A 14,018-nucleotide genomic window follows, 5' to 3' on the forward strand; every position below is an offset into this window, starting at 1 on the left:
AGCTTTTTTAATCAAATAAAAGTCAATTGCATTCCACAATGCTAATTGAGTCATCTGAAAGTCAAACCCATTCAACAAAGCTAATTGAGTCAAATGAAAGTCTAACACATTCAAACAAAGCTTTTTGAATCAAATGAAAGTCAAATACATTCAACAAAGCTAATTGAGTCAAATGAAAGTCAAACACTTTCAACAAAGCTTTTAGAATCAAATGAAAGTCAAATACATTCAAACAAAGCTTTTTGAATCAAATGAAAGTCAATTGCATTCCATAATGCTAATTGAGTCAAATGAAATTCAAACACATTCAACAAAGCTAATTGAGTCAAATGAAAGTCAAACACATTCAAACAAAGCTTTTTGAATCAAATGAAAGTCATATGCATTCAACAAAGCTAATTGAGTCAAATGAATGTCAAACACTTTCAACAAAGCTTTTAGAATCAAATGAAAGTCAAATACATTCAAACAAAGCTTTTTGAATGAAATGAAAGTCAATTGCATTCCACAATGCTAATTGAGTCAAAATGAAAGTCAAACACATTCACCAAAGCTAATTGAGTCAAATGAAAGTCAAACACATTCAAACACAGCTTTTTGAATCAAATGAAAGTCAAATGCATTCAACAAAGCTCATTGATTCAAATGAATGTCAAACACTTTCAACAAAGCTTTTAGAATCAAAGAAAGTCAAATACATTCAAACAAAGCTTTTTGAATCAAATGAAAGTCAATTGCATTCCACAATGCTAATTGAGTCAAATGAAAGTCAAACACATTTACAAAAGCTAATTGAGTCAAATGAAAGTCAAACACATTTAAACAAAGCTTTTTGAAACAAATGAAAGTCATATGCATTCAACAAAGCTAATTGAGTCAAATGAAAGTCAAACACATTTAAACAAAGCTTTTTGAAACAAATGAAAGTCATATGCATTCAACAAAGCTAATTGAGTCAAATGAAAGTCAAACGCTTTCAACAAAGCTTTTAGAATCAAATGAAAGTCAAATACATTCAAACAAAACTTTTTGAATCAAATGAAAGTCAATTGCATTCCACAATGCTAATTGAGTCAACTGAAAGTCAAACCCATTCAACAAAGCTAATTGAGTCAAATGAAAGTCTAACACATTCAAACAAAGCTTTTTGAATCAAATGAAAGTCATATGCATTCAACAAAGCTAATTGAGTCAAATGAAAGTCAAACACTTTCAACAAAGATTTTAGAAACAAATGAAAGTCAAATACATTCAAACAAAGCTTTTTGAATCAAATGAAAGTCAATTGCATTCCACAATGCTAATTGAGTAAACCGAAAGTCAAACACATTCACCAAAGCTAATTGAGTCAAATGAAAGTTAATCACATTCAAACAAAGCTTTTTGAATCAAATGAAAATCAAATGCATTCAACAAAGCTAATTAAGTCAAATGAAAGTCAAACACTTTCAACAAAGCTTATAGAATCAAATGAAAGTCAAATACATTCAAACAAAGCTTTTTGAATCAAATGAAAGTCAATTGCATTCCACAACGATAATTGAGTCAAATGAAAGTCAAACACATTCAACAAAGCTAATTGAGTCAAATGAAAGTCAAACACATTCAAACAAAGCTTTTTGAATCAAATGAAAGTCAAATGCATTCAACAAAGCTAACTGAGTCAAATGAAAATCAAACACTTTCAACAAAGCTTTTAGAATCAAATGAAAGTCAAATACATTCAACCAAAACTTTTTGAATCAAATGAATGTCAATTGCATTCCACAATGCTAATTGAGTCAAATGGAAGTCTAACACATTCACCAAAGCTAATTGAGTCAAATGAAAGTCAAACACATTCGAACAAAGCTTTTTGAATCAAATGAAAGTTAAATGCATTCAACAAAGCTAATTGATTCAAATGAATGTCAAACACTTTCAACAAAGCTTTTAGAATCAAATGAAAGTCAAATACATTCAAACAAAACTTTTTGAATCAAATGAACGTCAATTGCATACCACAATGCTAATTGAGTCAAATGAAAGTCAAACACATTCACCAAAGCTAATTGAGTCAAATGAAAGTCAAACACATTCAAACAAAGCATTTTGAATCAAATGAAAGTCAAACACTTTCAACAAAGCTTTTAGAATAAAGAAAGTCAAATACATTCAAACAAAGCTTTTTGAATCAAATGAAAGTCAATTGCATTCCACGATGCTAATTGAGTCAAATGAAAGTCAAACACATTTACCAAAGCTAATTGAGTCAAATGAAAGTCGAACACATTTAAACAAAGCTTTTTGAAACAAATGAAAGTCATATGCATTGAACAAAGCTAATTGAGTCAAATGAAAGTCAAACGCTTTCAACAAAGCTTTTAGAATCAAATGAAAGTCAAATTCATTCAAACAAAGCTTTTTGAATCAAATGAAAGTCAATTGCATTCCACAATGCTAATTGAGTCAACTGAAAGTCAAACCCATTCAACAAAGCTAATTGAGTCAAATGAAAGTCTAACACATTCAAACAAATCTTTTTGAATCAAATGAAAGACAAATGCATTCAACAAAGCTAATTGAGTCAAATGAAAGTCAAACACTTTCAACAAAGCTTTTAGAGTCAAATGAAAGTCAAATACATTCAAACAAAGCTTTTAAATCAAATGAAAGTCAATTGCATTCCATAATGCTAATTGAGTCAAATGAAAGTCAAACACATTCACCAAAGCTAATTGAGTCAAATGAAAGTTAATCACATTCAAACAAAGCTTTTTGAATCAAATGAAAGTCAAATGCATTCAATAAAGCTAATTAAGTCAAATGAAAGTCAAACACTTTCAACAAAGCTTTTAGAATCAAATGAATGTCAAATACATTCAAACAAAGCTTTTTGAATCAAATGAAAGTCAATTGCATTCCACAATGGTAATTGAGTCAAATGAAAGTAAAACACATTCAACAAAGCTAATTGAGGCAAATGTAAGTCAAACACATTCAAACAAAGCTTTTTGAATCAAATGAAAGTCAAATGCATTCAACAAAGATAACTAAGTCAAATGAAAGTCAAACACTTTAAACAAAGCTTTTAGAATCAAATGAAAGTCAAATACATTCAAACAAAGCTTTTTGAATCAAATGAAAGTCAAATACATTCAAACAAAGCTAATTAAGTCAAATGAAAGTCAAACACTTACATCAAACCTTTTAGAATCAAATGAAAGTCAAATACATTCAAACAAAGCTTTTTGAATCAAATGAAAGTCAATTGCATACCACAATGCTAATTGAGTCAAATGGAAGTCTAACACATTCAATAAAGCTAACTGAGTCAAATGAAAGTCAAACACATTCGAACAAAGCTTTTTGAATTAAATGAAAGTCAAATGCATTCAACAAAGCTAATTGATTCAAATGAAAGTCAAACACTTTCAACAAAGCTTTTAGAATCAAATGAATGTCAAATACATTGAAACAAAGCTTTTTGAATCAAATGAAAGTCAAATGCATTCAACAAAGCTAATTGAATTAAATGAAAGTCAAACACTTTCAACAAAGCTTTTAGAATCAAATGAAAGTCAAATACATTGAAACAAAGCTTTTTGAATCAAATGAAAGTCAATTGCATTCCACAATGCTAATTGAGTCAAATAGAAGTCTAACACATTCACCAAAGCTAATAGAGTCAAATGAAAGTCAAACACATTCGAACAAAGCATTTTGAATCAAATGAAAGTCAAATGCATTCAACAAACCTAATTGATTCAAATGAAAGTCAAACACTTTCAACAAAGCTTTTAAAATCAAATGAAATTCAAATACATTCAAACAAAGCTTTTTGAATCAAATGAAAGTTAATTGCATTTTACAATGCTAATTGAGTCAAATGAAAGTCAAACACATTCACCAAAGCTAATTGAGTCAAATGAAAGTCAAACACATTCAACAAAGTTAATTGAGTCAAATGAAAGTCAAACACATTCAAACAAAGCTTTTTGAATCAAATGAAAGTCAAATGCATTTAATAAAGCTAATTAAGTCAAATAAAAGTCAAACACTTTTAGCAAACCTTTTAGAATCAAATGAAAGTCAAATACATTCAAACAAAGCTTTTTGAAACAAATGAAAGTCAATTGCATTCCTCAATGCTAATTGAGTGAAATGAAAGTCAAACACTTTCAACAAAGCTAATTGAGTCAAATGAAAGTCAAACACATTCAAACAAAGGTTTTTGAATCAAATGAAAGTCAAATGCATTCAACAAAGCTAATTGAGTCAAATAAAAGTCAAACACTTTCAACAAAGCTTTTAGAAGCAAATGAAAGTCAAATACTTTCAAACAAAGCTTTTTGAATCAAATGAAAGTCAATTGCACTCCACAATGCTAATTGAGTCAAACGGAAGTCTAACACATTCACCAAAGCTAATTGAGTCAAATGAAAGTGAAACACATTCGAACACAGCTTTTTGAATCAAATGAAAGTCAAATGCATTCAACAAAGCTAATTGATTCAAATGAAAGTCAAACACTTTCAACAAAGCTTTTAGAATCAAATGAGTGTCAAATACATTCAAACAAAGCTTTTTGAATCAAATGAAAGTCAATTGCATTCCACAATGCTGACTGAATCAAATGAAAGTCATATGCATTTAACAAAGCTAATTGAGTCAAATGAAAGTCAAACACATTCACCAAAGCTAATTGAGTCAAATGAAAATCAAACACATTCAAACAAAGCTTTTTGAATCAAATGAAAGTCAAATGCATTCAACAAAGCTAATAGAGTCAAATGCATTAAACAAAGCTAATAGAGTCAAATGCATTCAAACAAAGCTTTTTTAAACAAATGAAAGTCAATTACATTCAAAAAAAGCTTTTAGAATCAAATGAAAGTCAAATGCATTCCACAATGCTAATTGAGTCAAATGAAAGTCAAACACATTTAACAAAGCTAATTGAGTCAAATGAAAGTCATACACATTCAACAAAGCTAATTGAGTCAAATGAAAGTCAAACGCTTTCAACAAAGCTTTAAGAATCAAATAAAAGTCAAATACATTCAAACAAAGCTTTTTGAATCTGATGTGTGACATTTTTGGCACTCATTTGGTTCCTTTTTGGATGATTTTTATTTCATTTTATCTCTCTTTTCTTTAGTTTTCCTTAGTTTTATTCTTGTTTTCTTCATTTTATGCTTTTTGTAGTTAGTTTCTCTTTTTCATGTCTTTTTCTAGTTTACTTGTTATTTTTCTCTTTTACTTGCTTTTTATCTTTTGCTTGTAGGTGGTAATTGATTGTCCAAGAATTCCCGGGCTTCCTTTCTATAGTTTTCCATTGATTTTCATGCCTAAAGCTTGTGCAAGAAGTTTCAAGTCAATGAGAGGTTCAAGGACCATGCTTCAAAGTCTTGTTTATGCCTTCCTCATGGCTCATTTCCTTCAAGAAATTCAAGGAAGTTGCTGCCTACCTTGTCCTCCATCATCATCATCTAGGATGCGTGCACCTCGTGAGCAAGGGTAAGGAAGAAAGGAGGAAGTTGCAGCTATGTGCGGGCGCACTCAAGGAGTGTGCGGCCGCACATCTGTTGTGTGCGGCCGCACATCAGGTTTGTGCGGGCGCACATTCCTGGGTACACTCCTTCGAGCGCCCGCACTTACGAGGGTCTATTTTTGGGCGTCATTGTCGACCTCTCCTTTGTATATATAGTTATTTCTACCTATTTTTGGAGGAAAAAGTTTTAGTTTTAGATGGAATTTGATAGTTAGTTTTTGGGGAGAATTTTAGAGAGAGAAACTCAAGAACTAGAGAGAGAAGCTCATGATTTTTGGTGATTGCTCAAGGATTCCTCATTGTATTTGATCTTTGGATTAAAGTTTTGTAAGGATCTTCTTCTTGATTTCAATACAAGTTTGATTTTAGTTGATTTCATTAGTTTTTCATATTGTTGATGATTGATTTGGATTTTGATTGAATTTTGATTGATTTTGATTGATTGTTGGTTTAATCTTTGAATTCAAGTATGTTGATGATGGAATTGATGATTGTTGTAGTTTTGATCTCCATTTCTATGGCTAATGAGTAGTTTCCTAGCTAGGGAGATGGTGAAGCATGTATGAGTGATGGAATAGTGTAATTTGGGGATAATTGATGGAGTTGATGATATGATTAAACTTGGTTGATTTTTCATGTGCATGTGTGTGATTAATTGAGGTTTGGCCATCTTTGATTAATACACTAGATTGCATTGTAAGCTTGCTATGATACGGACCATTGATTAGTAGACTTGCAATTTCACGATTGAGGTGCTTTGTGACGTTCCCTAGGTAGTGTTTAGCGTAGTTGACGCTAGTTAGACCTCTAGGTGAACCACCTTAGTATGCTCTTTTGGATACATGATGATTTTCCTTCATATCGCTTGACTTAGTCGGTTTGACCTCCCAAATTACCGTTTCCATTATGATTGCATGTGGATCCATTGCCCTAGTGTCTTAGATTGATTTAATACAAGTTTGCATACCTAGTTAGCCTTAGTTCTACCTCAAACCCCTTCTTGATTCCAAAATAGCTTGATCTAGACTTCGTGCACTTGATATCCATTCCCTTGGGTTCGACCTTGACTTGCCACTACGCTAAATAGGGGTTAGTTAAGCTACAAATTTTGTTTGATAGGGTGGGGTGGTAGACCAACGACCTACCGTTCTCCGTCCCATCAAAATGGCGCCGTTGCCGGGGAATGGTGCTTGAGTGTATGTTGTTTTTGAGTCTATTTCATTTTGATAAAATACAAAAAGATTTTGTTTCTCTAGGCTACACTTGTAGCCGTGCTACTAACATTTTTGTGTGAGTTTTGCATGCATAGAACCCGTGATCGTCCCCTTGTTCCCCTTGATCCGAAAATTGAGAGGACTCTTTCAAGAAGAAGAGTGGATAATAGATCCTTGGCTTATAGCTCTTCAAGTGAAGAAGAAATTCAAGAAGAACAAGGAATGGGTGAAAATCCTAGAATAGCCTTGAAGGAGCTTGGAGTGCCCGGGGCATATAGGTTTGAGAGTGGAATAGCTCCACCTACTACCCCGGCAAATGACTTCGAAATCCGGCCGGCAATGATCACCTTGATTGAGAGAAGGCAATATAGTGGGGCTAAGAATGAGAGCCCATTGAACCATTTGAAAGAATTTGAAAAATATTGCAACACTATCAAAGTCAATGGGGTCTCTCAAGAATTCATTCGTCTCAAGTTGTTCCCTTTCTCTCTATTAGGAAGATCTTTGGAGTGGCTAGACAAGGAAGTGAAGCCCAACTCCTTGAGAACTTGGGATGATGTTACAAAGGCTTTCTTGTCCCGTTTCTATCCCCAAAAGAAGACGGCGGAGGCAAGAGCCTTGATTCAAGGGTTCAAGCAAAGGCCGAGTGAAAGCCTTTATGAAGCATGGGAGAGATTCAAAGAGTATCAAAGGGAGTGCCCTCACCACGGAATCCCCACATACCAAGTGATCCAAATCTTCTATGGCGGTTTAAGTCCCCAAGGCAAGTCATGCCTTGATGGAGGGGCCGGGGGCCCTATCATGAACAAAACCAAAGAAGAAGTTGTGGACATCATTGAGGACGTGGTGACATATTATAGGGATTGGCAAGATGGGGAGAGAGACTCTTCAAGCAAGCAATCTTCATTGTATTCGGTGGACCATCTCAATGCAATGAACAACCTTTCCTCCCAAATGACAAACTTAGGAAAGGAAGTCACCGCAATCAAAGCTAAGTTGGAGAGCACTTCTACCTCTTCTCAAGCTTCTAATCTTCCCTCCCAATTTAAGGGGAGAGGTACTCCTTCTAACTCTCAACCCCCTCCCTCTTCACATAATATGCCTTTGGGTTGCTTGTTTTGTGATGCATGTGGATCGTATGATCATGACTCTAGTGTTTGTCCTAATGAATGTGTTGATGAATTTGACAACAATGAGTGTGAACATGTTAATTTTGTGTCAAACAACAATGTTCAAAGGTTTGATAATCAAAAAGGCCAATGGAATAGGAATTACCAAAACCAAGGCAATTTTGACAACTATAATCATAATGGTGGTTATAGGAACCAAGGGAATCAAGGTTCTCGTGGTAACCATAACCAAGGTTATAGTAGCCAAAATCAAAGCCAAAACTATGGTAATCAAAATCATAATTATGGTAATCAAAACCAAGGTTATGTAAATCATAACCAAGGTAATGGAAACCATAATCATGGTGGTGGTAACAATACTCAAGGTTATGGTTCAAATCAAAATAGGAGTAATTGGAACAACCAAGGAAGGGGAAATTTTCAAAACAATGCTCAAAGAGGTCCCCCACCCGGTTTTGTTCCAAAGACTCAAAATGAAAATTCCTATTCACAACCTTCTTCTCCTAAGACAACCTTGGAAGAGTTGATTGATAATCAAACCAAGATCATTAACACCTATATGGCGGTTAGTGATAAGAAATTCAATGAGATGATGACCCACAATAAGATGTTTGAGACTCAAATTACTCAATTAGCAAGCACTATTAAGGATTTTGCTAGTCCTTCATCTTTGCCTTCCCAAGGTATTGAACCAAAGAAACCCGTGTACTCTATTGCCACAAGTGGTGGAAATGATTTTGATGAGGGAGTTTCTTGTTCAAAAGAGGGAAGAGATGAGAGTGGTGCTAAGGAGAATGAAGTGGAAAGGGTTGAGTCTAAGGAAATCTATTGTGAGGTTGACAAAAGAGAAGAGTATGTTGGTGAAAAGATGAGTGAAATAGAGAGATTTCCCGATCTACCATATCCCCAAAAATATTTGAGATTCAAAATGGATGAGCAATTTGGGAAGTTCCTTGAAGCTTTTAAGGATGTTCATGATTCTACATCCTCTACCGAACCAATTCCCGACATGCCTAAGTACTCCAAGTTTGTTAAGGAGATCTTAAAAGAGAGAGAGGATTTTGATGAGGGTAGTTTGGTGGAAGGAGGGAAGTGCTTAGGTGCTCTTATCCATGGTGAACTCCCAAGGAAGATGGAGGATCCGGGGAATTTTTCAATCCCTTGTCAAATTAAGGAAATGGTTTTTGAAAATGCTTTGTGTGACCTTGGTGCTAGTGTTAGCATTATGCCTTTCTCGATTTTCAAGCGGCTTGATCTTGGTGAGCTTCAACCATCCAAGATAACACTTCAATTGGCCGACCGTTCTATTAAGTTTCCTAAGGGAAGAATTGATGATGTCCCCTTAAGGATTGGAGAGTTTGTTTTTCCGGTGGATTTTGTTGTTCTAGAGATTGAGGAGGATGAACATATTCCAATCATCTTAGGGAGACCTTTCTTAGCTACCTCGGGAGCTTTAATAGATGTCAAAGGAGGTCAAATTACTTTGAGGTGTGGGAAATTAGAAGAGAGTTTTAAGTTAAAACCAATGCATGAGTCTTTATCTTGTGTCCAAGATATTGCATGTGCTAGTCTTTCTCGTTCCATTGATGGTATGTGCATGATTGATTCTTCTACTAACAATTTTTTGAGATTGTTGATGATGTTTGTGCAAGTATTGATGATGTTAGTAAAGAAGAATTTGTGATTCAAAAGCCAAAGGATGAGAAAGACATTGGTTTTCCAAATTGGTTCAAGCTTAATTCTCATGAGGAAGAGAAAGCTTCCATGATTAAGGATGTTGAAGTCAAGCCGAAGAAAAAGGCCCGTGACTCAAAGAAGGCAAGAAAAAGGAAGAAGTTGAGAAGTGAAAAAGAAGAATTTGAAAAGAACTTTGTGAGAGTTTCATCAAGCAACAATGAGAAGTTGCCAAAGGTTGAAGAAGAATTTGCTCTATCAACCACCTTGAAGAAGGTGGTGTTCTTTGATCCTCCATGATTAGGAGGAAGGGTCGAGCTTAGGACCTTAAGCAAGCGCTTCCCGGGAGGCAACCCGGAGTTTCTAACCTTTCTCTTTGATTTTTGAATTTTCTCATTTTTGTTTCTTTTATTACTTTGTCTTTTCTTTTACTTTTCCCTTTATTTGGATCTTTAGGGTGTCCGTTTGCGGGATTGGAATTCAACAAATATGCATGATGGATGGAAGGTGTTCATGGCACAATTCAAATTTTGTTCGATTCTAGTCGAAATTTGAGGTAAAAGGGTAAGAATTTTTAGAGAGGTGAGATAGGAAATTCATATTTTGAATAATGGAGGAAATTGATACTTAGTGAATTTTTGTGGTGTGTACATGAATTTTCAACTTTGAGGACTTTGAAAATGATTTTAGCTACTGCCTATGTTGTTCCTCATCACCATCATGATTCATGTGCGCACCCAAATAGGCAGTAAGTATCAAATTTTTGAGAAAAAAAAGAAGGAAGGAGCACGCACAGGTATGTGCGGCCGCACACGAGGCATGTGCGGGCGCACAGACTGCGTGTGCGGGCGCACATCACCTCTGTGCGGCCGCACATGAGCTGAACGTGCCATTTAACCTTCTTCTATCTCCTTTTTCCCTTCACTCCTTCATTCATCATCTCCTAACTCACGAGCATCACCCTTCAAACCCTCTTCTTTGTGTGCACTCCTCCACCCTCATTCATCATCCAAAACACTCAAATCCTCACCAAAATCACTACATTCTTACTCAAAATCACTCACAAATCTTTCTACACTACAAATTCCTCACAATTTAACCCAAATTTCACTCACTCTCTCTCCTACTCTTGGTGGCCGAAAATTGGGGGTTTTGTGTGGAGTTGGAATTGCTTGCTCAAAATTGGTTTATCTTGCTTCTTTTATGGTATAATCACTAATCCTTGCTTTAATTTTGCCAATTATATCATAAATTTGCATGAATTACAAATTTGTATGAGCATGAATAGTGTAGTATTGATTTTGTGAATTTTGATGCTTGTTCTTGATTTTGGTTGTGATTTGGTGATATTTGTTGATTGATTTTGCATGACATTGTGTTGTTTGTTGATTTTGTAGCAATTTTCATCAATTTTGGTTGAATTCTTGTGAGTTGAAATTTTGGAAAGTTGGTAGTAAGTGGTGATTTCGGTATTGGCTTTGTGTTTGCTCTTGGATTGATTGAAAAGGAATTTTTCTTGGTTCATTGATATTGTTGATTGGTTTGGAATTGGTTTGATTGAAGGGAATTGTGAAATTGGAGTTTGGTGATTTTGGTAGTAAGTGGTGAATTTGGGTGTGGTGCTCTTGGTTCTTTGGTTTGCTACTTGATTGTTTGTTGGTGATCTTCTATACTTCTCACAATGTCTAAATACCTCAAGAAACTCACCAAAAAGCGAAAAACCGATGTTAGCATCGAGGAACCTCCCCGCCCAAGTACCTCCACTAGGCCTAGTACATCTTCTAGGCCTAGTACTTCCAACCCATCTTCCACTCAAACACGACCTCCTACCTCTCTTCCAAAGAAGAAAAATTTCACCGATAAACAAAAAGCCTTTTATCAAAATCTGAAAGATGAAAGAACCCTCAAACAAACCCGCCATTACTTTCAATCCGATATGCTGAAGTTAGGGATTGATAATGATGTGCGGTCATTGCTTTTGAATTTGAGATTGGGAACTTTCATCGCCGACGCCTACCGCACCTACAAGGAGCCTACCTTGGAGTTCTTGGCTACCTTGGAGCTTGTACCCATTGGAGGGGTACATAGGGTGCGGTTCCAATTGTTCAACAACATATTTGACCAATCTTTAGAAGATTTCAACGCCGCTTTGGATTTTGATCCCCATGGGGATAATATTAACGTTGAACACTTCATCTTCCCGGACTATGATCAAGATTCTTGGTGGGAAGACATCTCCGGTGGTAGTGAGTTCATCGCCAACAAGGCCAAGATCTCGGACGTGTACCAACCTTGTCTTAGGGTTGTACACCGTCTATTGGGCTATGTCTTGTTCCCCAAGCAAGAGATGGGGAAATTGAGTAAATTGGAGCTCAAAGTCCTTTGGCTATCTACTCGCCCGGAGTTTGTGGGCCGGTTGAACTTGGGCTACATCTTTGCCCAATATTGCTTGGACCTTCGCAAAAGGAGGACGGGAGAGATCCCATGTGGGGGTATGGTAACTAGGCTTTTGACTCACCTTCGCCTCGATGATTATCTCTCATTTTGTAAGGAGATCGGGGATGCAGATTCCATCTACCTCGATATGAAACAATTGGGTCAAATCCAATTTATCTCCAAGGGTTTTAGTGAAGGGAGATATGAGTGGCTAAGGGGCAACGAGCATTGGTGCTTCTTGCCTAACCCTAGCTTGACTTCTTTGGCTAGGATTGCCAACAATGTATGGCATGTTCCCAGGTCCTTCCGGCATCCCAACTTTGATTCCGAGGAGGATGAAGAAGAAGAAGATGAGGAAGAACAACAAAATCAACAACAACAACAACATCCACAACAACAACATTTTTCTCCACAACAACAAGCTCCTCATGAGCAAGAACAAGAGCAAGGGCAACATGCTTTTGCCAATGAAGATTTGAAGGCTCTTAGTGAGCAAATGAGTGGATTGAAAGTCCACGTAGATGGCATGTACGATCAAGACTTTGGGGCCCTCTATGACCAAATAAGAGGTATTCAAGAGATGCAACAAGGTATGTTTATACAACAACAACAACTTTATGATGCGGAAGTTAACCGTGGGAACATTACTCCCCCGGTTAACTATCTGTATTTCCCGCCTCAACAAGGTCCTCTACCTTCGTTTGGGCATCCTTATTGGTCGGGGCCTTCTAACCCCGACACCGAGCGTCACTATTACCCGGACGAGCATGGTAACTATGATTACAAGGCTCCGGGTGGTAGTGACTATAGGGGGGATCCTAACTACCCCCATGTCCATCCCAACCACCCTTTTGAGCTCACTTTGCCCAATACCTACACCCCTCTTGCTCCTTGGCAACACGATCTTTTCAAGGGGCATTATGGGTGGCCCGAGGGGTACACCGGAGGATGGGAGCCTTACCCTCATCCCTTCGATGACCCCGAGCGCAACAGAGACCCCGATGGGGCCGGGCCAAGTGGGAGTGGTGGTGGTGATGGTAGTAGTTATTAGTTCCCTTTTAGCTTCTCATGCTTTTTACCTCCATCCCTCATATTTTTGATACTTGCTTTGTTTTGATCGGGATGTTGAGATGTATTTTCTATCTAGCTTGGGGGAACTAGTAACTTGCTCGGTGACCTTGTTGTTGTTGTGTACATATCTTAGTTGCTTGCATGTTTATTTTCATTCCTCTTTTTGGTTTCCTCATTTTCTTGATCTCTAGGCTACTTTCCTTGTAGCTAGCTTGTTTGCCCTATTTGCTTGGATGTTTGTTGTTTGTGGAGTTGTTTTGCTTGCCATGTTGTTGTTGATGATCCCTTATATCCAAACCCCTCAATCCAAATCCCTTAAATCCAACTCTTGTAGTTTAGAGTAGTTCTTTAGTTAGTCTAGATTTTATTTCCTTTATTCTTTATTTTCTTTGGTAGTTTAGCTTTTCTTTCCTTTAGTTGTATATACTTCTTGCTTTGTTTATTTTCTTTTATTTGTTGTTTTCTTTTATTTATTTTGAAGTTACTAACCATTTTCTTTGTTCATAGTTTCTTTTATTTCTTTTTCTCACTTGGTTCCTTGAAGAGCTTATGGATATGGAATGCTACGAGGTGGTTTCTTATTGCTTCGTTTATTTTTGCTATGCTTGGAATCCCGGTGAGACCTTTCTTATTTTTCTCTTTATTTTCCTTGGTTGCATAGAATAGGATTAGTTTAGGAGAAGTTGAATGGTTCGAGGATGGATGCTTGTTAACACGTAATGTGTTTGGGATCGGTGACTTTGTTGTCTATTGATCACTTGTTTGTCGATTGGGATTTTTATGTGTTTAACATGCTTTCTAGTCCTTTGCATGCTTTTCTCCTATGTTTTCCTTTCCTATGTCTCCATTTCTTTTCTTTTACTCTCTTTTATTTTACCTTTTTTATCTTACTTTCTTTTATTTTTCTTCTTATTTTTGATGTGATTTTGAGGCATTGTTTTTCATTTCTTTTCTTTTGAG

The 14,018-nt window shown here is 36.1% G+C and overlaps 1 pseudogene; it reads right to left on the reverse strand.

Annotated features, from left to right (window-relative positions):
* Positions 1-7,361: 7,361 nt before the first annotated feature.
* Positions 7,362-7,460, reverse strand: LOC145599888 (small nucleolar RNA R71; annotated as a pseudogene).
* Positions 7,461-14,018: the final 6,558 nt, after the last annotated feature.

The sequence above is a fragment of the Chenopodium album genome, chromosome 20 (assembly GCF_948465745.1).
Source record: "Chenopodium album chromosome 20, dcCheAlbu1.1, whole genome shotgun sequence".
Taxonomy (NCBI): Eukaryota; Viridiplantae; Streptophyta; class Magnoliopsida; order Caryophyllales; family Amaranthaceae; genus Chenopodium; species Chenopodium album.